The sequence below is a fragment of the Cebus imitator genome, unplaced genomic scaffold, assembly GCF_001604975.1.
Source record: "Cebus imitator isolate Cc_AM_T3 unplaced genomic scaffold, Cebus_imitator-1.0 Scaffold160, whole genome shotgun sequence".
In the NCBI taxonomy this organism is placed as follows: Eukaryota; Metazoa; Chordata; class Mammalia; order Primates; family Cebidae; genus Cebus; species Cebus imitator.
Genome location: NW_016107475.1, coordinates 1781979 through 1791249, shown reverse-complemented (window position 1 = coordinate 1791249; position 9271 = coordinate 1781979).

Below are 9271 nucleotides of genomic sequence, written 5' to 3'. Positions count from 1 at the left end.
GAAGTGACAAGATGAAGGAAAGGGGGTTTGGGCTTCTATGGTTAATGAATTGCTGCAAGGTAAATATACGAGGGAAACTAATGACAGCTGGGGCTTTATTTTAATAAGGTTTGTTTGTGCAGACCCATCTTGGTGCCGATTTTCTGTCTCCAGTGATGAGGGTTGTTTTTCTCTGATATGGGAAAGGGGACAAGGAAACACCTTCACAAAAGGAAATTTATGTCTTGCTTTTAGACAGAGAGGAGGAAGGCAAAAAGCTCTTTCTACACTGGCTGCTTCTTAGTTGCCTTCAGTTCAAAACAATTCTTATGAAAAACTGGCAAAAGAGTGAGGCAGCCTATTCAGAACCCCTTCAATATTCAAGTCTGGAGTAGTAAGGGGAATAGGAGGGGAATGTCCAAGTTTCTGACTTGAAGCTACATAGGAAGTGGTGGGACTTGCTAATGTAGAAAGAAAGGAAGTTGGTAGCAACAAGGAACAGATGAGTTCAGAATAGGTGAAATAGAGAGTCAGAAAGCAAGAGCTGGAAGACTGTGCTTAGAGAGTGTGATGCTGGAAATGCATGAGCTGAAGCAGTCCTGAGTCATAGCAAGGTCCAGAATGTGGCCATGATATCCAAGAAGATGAAACTGCTTGGAAATGATCAGGTCAAAGGCCTGAGAGCTGCAGATGTTGGATGAACACAGGAGCTGCTCAAGAACACAGAGCTGTTCAACCTCCTGCATTGCAGCTCTGCCTCCCTGTAACTACACACAGTACATGAGCCATCTCTCTCAGCTTTGGCCATATGAACAATCTGCAAACATTCCTTTCACATTACTTTTCAAGTTGCTGATAGAAATACTAAACAGGCCTGAGGCAAATACTTACATTGAGTATGCTCGGAGAATTCCAAATATGCCTTGACGGTTATGAAGTATTTGGTTTTATATGGTTAGGGCGCAATGTGAAGATAATGTTCTGTGTAGCCAGGCATGGTGGTACATGCCTGTAGTCCCAACTACTCAGGAAGTTGAGTTGGAAGGATGCTTGAGCCCAGGAGTTTGGGGTTACAGGGACCTAGGATCACACCACTGCACTCCAGCCTGGGTGACAGAGCAAGACCTTGTCTCTAAAAAATAAAAATGTAAAAGACAATGTTCTATGTATTCAGGGGACTAATCCCTCACCTCCAGTTATTTCCCACAACAGGCTGACTGTAAGGCATGGCAGAGGGAGAAGGGTGAGGTATTTATCTTGTGGTTTATTTCCTGGGTTTTATAATGTGTATAAAATTTACTGAGTCCATGTCCCAACAATAACAAAAAGCTATATGCAAAAGATGTAAGCAAAATGCAAAAAGGCTCTTGGGTTTTTTAGCCGTGATGTTTTCTGTTGTACTTGGACCTGAAACCTCAACTTCCATATTCAAGCCTGGGATGATCAAGGGGGTGGAAGGTAGTGAATGGAGGTAGAATGAAGGGATGCTGCTGTTAGTAGACAGACTGAGATGGCAAGGAGCCTAGACAAATGAAGATACATTGAGTCAGAAGAGCTGAATTCTTGCCCAGGCCCAGCCCTTCTTAGCTCTGTGAATTGGGCGGGTCACTGAACATTGTCTACTAAGTAGGAGTTGTATAGTTTATCATGCCTGGTTCAATAGGTTATCATGGGAACAGAGGTGAAACAATGAATGGGAAAGTATTTTGTAGATAATCGTTTATTAAAGATGAGGGAAGAGATTGTTGGGCCTGCATTTCCAACCAGCAGCAAGACTTCACTACATATGAACTCTGCCCATCACTATGCATAATTCTTCCCATTGGCAAGATCCCTTGAAAACTGAGGGCTGTCTGAAGAGCCACTTGATCCTGGTTATTGAGAAAAGCTTTTCCTGCCAGTTCAATCTAATCCTGCACCTCCTCTAGGCCCATTTTAGCACCAGGTGGCAGGAAAAAACAAAAATCTGAATGTAAAACATCTTACAGAGTCATCTTACATTTGCTGGAAGTCTCAGGGAAGGGGGTTGTAGCCCAGAAACAGGAATCACACTCCTATAGAGAAACAATCTCCTATCCTAGTTGGACAATCTTTCCCCCTAGGCCTGTCATGAAGACAGCTGCTTCCCTAAGCCCCTCTCATCTTGCCCCACACTCTTGCCTTCTCCACCTCTGCTCCCATCTCTTACTGAACTTTTTCATCCTGCTTTGTATAATTTTATGATGTTTTTCTCCATCCACAACCCAAGCAGCCCAATGCAGCCCAACAGCTCAGCTTTGTATGTGCATTAGAAGAAAATTATGGGCTGGGCTCAGTGGCTCAAGCTTGTAATCCCAAACCTTTGGACACCAAGGTAGGCAGATCTCTTGAGGCCAGGAGTTCGAGACAAGCCTGGCCAACATGGTGAAACCCTTCTCTCTACTAAAAATACAAAACTTAGCTGAGCGTGGTGGCATACACCTGCAATTCCAGCTACTCAGGAGGCTGAGGCACAAGAATCTCTTGAACCCTGAAGGCGGAGGGAAGGAGCCAGCATTGTGCCATTGTACTCCAGCCTGGGTGACTGAGGGAGGCTCCATCTCAAAAAAAAAAAAAAAAAGAGTATGAATTGCTTACTTTTTTTCCAGCTGCCTCTGCCCTGGACGCAATTTTCCAGCTGCCTCTGCTGGGATCCTGGGAAGTGCGTGCTAACGCAGGAGAGCTGCCTGCTCTCAGAAGCTGGAGCCCTTGGGTAGGCTGTAGGGCCCACGCTGTGGCCCTCTCCCTTCATTCTCTTCTCATAATAACCACTCCTCAACAAGTTTGAGTCTCCAGGCAGGTACGTGGCTCATAAATTGTTCAGCAAAGGGTAGCTGTTAAGATGACTAATAATGTGCCGTGATTCTTGGGGGTATTCAAAGGAAATATGACCTAGTTCTGCCTTGGAGAAGGTTAAAATCTATCAATGTAGGTGGGTAGTGTTTCTTACATTCTAATACCCACAAACCCTTAAATCTGGACAGAACAAAGGTGTCCTGCCTTTCAGCAGGAAAAATCTTTAATTTACATATAAAACCTTTGGTTCTTGGGCAAGTTAAGTAATTTTCTCAAGATCATACATTTTGCTGGGACAAGAACCTTATCCTCTTTTAGCCTCTGGTTCTCTGTAAGACAACATTCGTGTGTTTTCTGTTCTTCAAAAAGTAGCAGTTGCCTTTTAAACTTGTCAGGTACAAAACTGTGAAAATTGATCACTCTATTGTTTTGACCCCCCTTACAATATTTGGGTCATCTCAGACTGAGGTTACCTAAAATCTCAGAGCTGTGTCTCCAAACCAGTGATAAGCCAGATGGCAGAGGATGAAATATTAGTAGATTCCATCTATCCAGAAAAGGATAGTTATACCATTAAGAAGGAGGGGAAAAAATTAGTAAGCAATGTAACAGCAACATGGCAACAGGAAAGATTTTGAATATACTAACAGCATTTTCTTTAAAAAAAAAAAAATATATATATATATATATGTATATATATGGCACTGGGAAAAGAGGAAGAAGCAGGAAGTAGCCTTTAAAAATGTGAGGACAAATACTTATTGATTAAGAGATATGGGTAGTTCCATAAAGTAAATATAAAAGAAAAGCCAGGTCAGGTTAAGACTCTGCCACTTCAAGGAATTAGTGAAGACGAACATAACCTGTCCTTCCTTTTGATCTCTCTAGATCTCAGGCAGGCACTCTCTCTCTCTCTCTCATCTCCCTCTGTCATCTCTCTCTCTCTCTCTCTCTCTCTCTCTCTCTCTCTCTCTCACACACACACACACACACACACACACACGCACACAAATGCGTGGGATAAATATCGTGAATGCAGCACAGACCACCACCTTAAATCTCATAATCATTCTATTTCAAGTTTGCTCAAGTCTGACAGCTCTAGCTACAACTCCAGAACTTCAGAAGGTTTATTTGAAAAGCTATTCAAGTGCTATGCACTACAAAAGCTTCTGGACTTTTCTATTCCCTGCCTTTAAACTCAGTTGAAAACTTCTTTTCTTCTTCCCCTACTCTCCTTAGATGCTAGTCTGTGATACCATTAGTAGTTCTAAGATGGTGAACACCAGACTGCTGTTCCATTGACCAGTAACTTCAACCCATCTGCTGAACTCCTGGGTGCCAGGAAACATCACATCGGAAATATGCCCTGTGGTTACACAGAAAGATTCATATTTGTGTTGGCCACACTTTCCCTGTCTCCTCTCATGGCATCCTTCTTGCCACACTCTTTTCAGATCTATCTTTTTGTTTTCTTTTAATGAATAGACTTATGTTTTGAACAGTTTTAAGTTTTTCCAAAAAACTGAGTGGAAATTATGGGTCTCCATACAACCGTCCCACAAACCTTCCCAGTTCCATCATTGTTAACATCTTAGTGCATTAGCGTGGTACATGTGCAATCATTGATAAGGCAATACTGAAACATTATTATTAACTAAAGTCCATACATCACATTAGGGTTCATTCTTGGTGTTATACATGGTATGAGTTTATACAGATATATAATGGTGAATGACGTATATTCACCATTACAGTATTGATGTGGTTTGAACCTGTGTCCCCACCCAAATCTCATATTGAATTGTAATCCCTAATGCTGAAGGTGGAGCCTGATGGAAGATGACTGGATCATGGGGGCCCGCTTCTAATGGTTTAGCACCATCCCCCTAGTGCTATTCTCATAATAAAGTTGTCATGAGATCTCGTTGTTTAAAAGTGATAGGCCCTCCCGCTACTCTCTTCCTCCTGTTCTGGCAATGTAAGATGTGCCTGCTTCCCCTTTGCTTTCTGTCAAGATTGAAACTTTCCTGAGGCTTCCCCAGAAGCTGCTGTGCTTCCTGTACAGCCTGCAGAATCATGAGACAATTAAACTTCTCTTTGTAAATTACTCAGTCTCAGGTATTTCTTTATAGCAATGTTGAGAATGGACTAATACATGTATCATACAGAATAGTTTCACTATCTCTATTAGCCTGTTCTCCCACTGCTATAAAGAAATACCTAAGACTGGGTAATTTATAAAGGAAAGAGGTTTAATTGGCCCACAGTTCTGTAGGCTTTACAGGAAACATAGTAGTTTCTGCTTCTGGGGACGCCTCAGGAAACTTATAATCGTGGTGGAAGGTAAACAGAGAGCAGCACTTCACGTGGCCAGAGAAGGAGCAAGGGCAGGGTCGGGGGTGCCCCACACTTTTAAACAACCAGATCTCGTGAGCACTCACTCACTATGACGAGAGCAGCACTAAGGGGGAAATCTGCCCCCCTGATCCAATCATCTGCCATCAGGCCCCATCTCCAACACTGGGGATCACAAATGAATGAGATGTGGGTGGGGACACAGATCCAAACCATATCATTCCGCCCCTGAGCCCTCCCAAATCTCCTGTCCCTCTTACATTGCAAAATACAATCATGCCTTTCTAACAGTCCCCCAAAGTTTTAACTCATTCTAGCATTAACTCAAAAATCCACAGTCCAAAGTCTCATCTGAGACAAGGTTAGTGCTGTCTTCCCATGAGCCTATAAAATCAAAAACAAATTAGCTATTTCTAAGATACAATGGTGTTACAGGCATTGGGTAAATACTCCTGTTCCAAAAGGGAGAAATCGAACAAAAGAAAGGAGCTATAGGCCCCATGCAAGTCCAAAATCCAGCAGAGCAGTCATTAAATCTTAAAGCTACAAAATAATCTACTTTAACTCCATGTCTCATGTCTAGGGCAGACTGGTATGAGGGGTGGGCTCCCAAAGCCTTGGGGAGCTCCACCCTGGGTATTTTCAGGGTTCCACCCCAATAGCTGCTTTCATGAGCTGGTGTTGAATGTCTGCAGTTTTTCCAGGTGCAGGATGCAAACTTCTGGTCAATCTACCATTCTGGGGTCTGGAGGATGGAGGCCCTCTTCTCACAGCTCCAGTAGGCAGTGTCACACTGAGGCCTCTGTGCAGGGGCTCCAACCAGATCTTGTGAGCGCTCACTCACCATGATGAAAGCAGCACAAAGGGGGAAATCCACCCCCATGATCCAATCACCCCTACCAGGCCCCACCACCAGCCTAGGGGATCACAGTTGAACATGAGATTTGGGTGGGGACAGAGATCCAAATCATATCACTACCCTAAAAATCTCTGTGTTCAAATCATTCATCCTTCCTTTATTCCCTTACCTCACACTTCTAGAAACCACTGTTCTTTTTATTATCTCCATAATTTGGCCTTTTCCACACTGTTATATATTAATCATTAAAATGATACGGTATGTCGATATAGCCTTTTCAGCCTTGCTTCTTTTACCTAGCAATATGCATTTAAGGTTCATCCATGTCTTTTCATGGTTTGATAGCTCATTGCTTTTTAGTGCTAATATTCTATTGTATAGATGTACAATAGTTTGCTTTTCCAACCTATTAAAAAACACCTTGATTGCTTTCAAGTTTTGGCAATAATGAACAAAGCATGTGCTGGTTTTGGTGTGGACATGTTTTTAATTCATTTCAGAATACCAAAAAGTATAATTGCTGGATCTTAAGAAAATGTTTACTTTTTAAGAAACTGCCAAACTTTCTTCAAAAGCGACTGTACCATTTTGCATTCCTGCCAGTAATGAATGAGAGTTTCTGTTGCTATACATTCTTGTCAGCGTTCGGTGTTGTTAGTGTTTTGTATTTTACCCATTCTAATAGGACATAGCAGGATCCCATTGTTGTTTGGAAATGTGTCTCCCTGATGACAAATCATGTGTTCATTTGCCATTGGTATACAGGCACACCTCCGAGATATTGTGGGTTCAGTACCAACCACCATAATAAAGTGAACATCTCCAAAAAGCAAGTCACATGAATTTTTTGGCCTCCCAGCACATATAAAAGTTATGTTTATATTATATTCCAAGTTTCTATTAAGTATGCAATAGAATTATGTATTTTTTTAAAGTACATACCTTAATTTTAAAACATTACTAAAAATGGTAACGATCATCTGAGACTTCAGTGAGTCATAATTTTGTTGCTGGTGTAGGGTTTTGCCTCAATGTTGGTAGTTGTTGACATAGGGTGGTGGTTGCTGGAAGGTAGAGTGGCTGTGAGAATTTTAAAAAACAAGAGAAAACTGAAGTTTTTCACATCAATTGACACTTCCTTTCGCAAGAGGTTTTTCTGTAGCATGCAATGCTGTCTGTTAGCATTTTACCCTCAATAGAACCTCTTTCAAAATTGGAGTCAGTCCTCTCCAACTGTGTTGCTGCTTTATCACCTAAGATCATGTAATATTCTAAATTCTTTGTTGTCATTTCAACAATGGTCACATCATCTTTACCAGAAGTAGATTCTGTCATGGAAAAAAAAAAAAAAAACTTACTTTGTTCATCCATAAGAAGCCACTCCTCATTTCTTCAAATTTGTTCATGAGATTGCAGCAATTCAGTCATAGCTTCAGGCTCCACTTCTAATTCTAGTTATCTGCCATTTCTGCCACCATCTGCAGTGACTTCCTCCACTGATGTCTTGAACCCCACAAAGTCATCCTTGAGGATTCGAATCACCTTCTTCCAAACTCCCATTAATATGGATATTTTTACCTCCTCCCCATGAATCATGAATTTTCTTAATGGCATCTAGAATGATGAATCCTTTCCAGACGGTTTTCAGTTTACTTTGCCCAGATCCATCCGAGGAATCACTGTCTATGGCAGCTACAAAATGTATTTTTTAAACAAACTTGAAAATCAAGATTACTCGGAGATCCATGGGTTGTGGAATGGATGTTGTGTTAGCAGGCATAAAACAAGATTAATCTCCTTGCAGAGCTCTTGGGTGACTAGGTACATTGTAAATGAGCAGAAATATTTTAAAAGAATCTTTTTTTCTGAGTAGTAGGTCTTAATACTGGGCTTAAACATTCAGTAAACCATCTATAAACAGATGCATGATCATCCAGGCTTTGCTATTTCACATATAGAGCATAAGCAAAGTCAATTTTGCAAAATTCTTTTTATTTTATTTTATTTTTTAATTGAGATAGCATCTTGCTCTTTCACCCAGGCTGGAGTGCAATAGCAAGATCATAGGTCTCTGCAACCTCGATCTCCCAGGCCCAAATGATCTGCCTTCCTCAGCCTCCCAAGTAGCTGGGACTACAGGCATATGCCGCCATGCCCAACTAAAGATTTAGCATAATTTTTCAGGGCCTTGGGTTTTCAGAATGGTCAATGAGCATTGGCTTCAACTTAAAGTTACCAGCCACATTAAAGTGATTAGCATTAGCCCTTAACAAGAGAGTCAGCCTGTCCTTTGAAGCTTTGAAGCCAGGCATTGATTTCTCTCTAGCTATGAGAGTCATAGACAGCATCCTCTTCTAGTAGAAGACTGCTCATCTACATTGAAAATGTAGCCACCTTCATCAATTATGTTAGCTAGGTTTCGTGTATAAATTAGTGTAGCTTCTCCATCAGTACCTGCTGCTTCACCTTGCCCTTTTAGGTTTTGAAGTTGGCTTCTCTCCTTAAATCTCTGCTAGCTTCCCACTTTTATTCTGCAGCTTCCTCATCTCTCACAGCCTTCATAGACTTAAAAAGAGTTAGGGCCTTTCTGTAGATTAGGTTTTGCATTAAGGGAACACTGTGGCTTTTATCTTCTATCCAGACCACCAAACTTTCTCTATATCAGCAAGAAGGCTATTTAGCTCTCTTATTATTTGTGGCTTTACTGGAGTGGTGCTTTTCATTTCTTTCTATAGCTTTTCCTTTGCATTAACAACTTAGCTAACTGTTTGGTGTAAGAAGCCTGGCTTTTGGCCTATCTCGGCTTTTGACACGACTTTCTCAGTAAGCATAATCATTTCTAGCTTTTGACTTAAAGCCAGAGATGTGTGATTTTTCCTTTCATTTGAACACTTAGAGGCTATTGTAGGGTCATTAATCCATCTGTCAATATTGTTGTGTCTCAGGGAAGAGGGAGGCATGAGGAGTGGAAGGGAGATGGAAATGGCCAGCGGGTGGAGGAGTCAGAACACACACAACATTTATCAATTAAGTTTGCCATCTAACATGAGTGTGGTTTGTGAACCCCAAACAATGACAATATAGCATCAAAGATTACTCGCAATAGATCACCACAGTAGATATAATAATAAGCTTGAAATATTGCAAAGACTATCAAAATGAGACACAAAGACATGAAGTGTTCACACACGATTGGAAAATTGATGCCAATAGACTTGCTCAATGCAGGGGTTGCCACAAACCTTCAATCTGTTTAAAAAA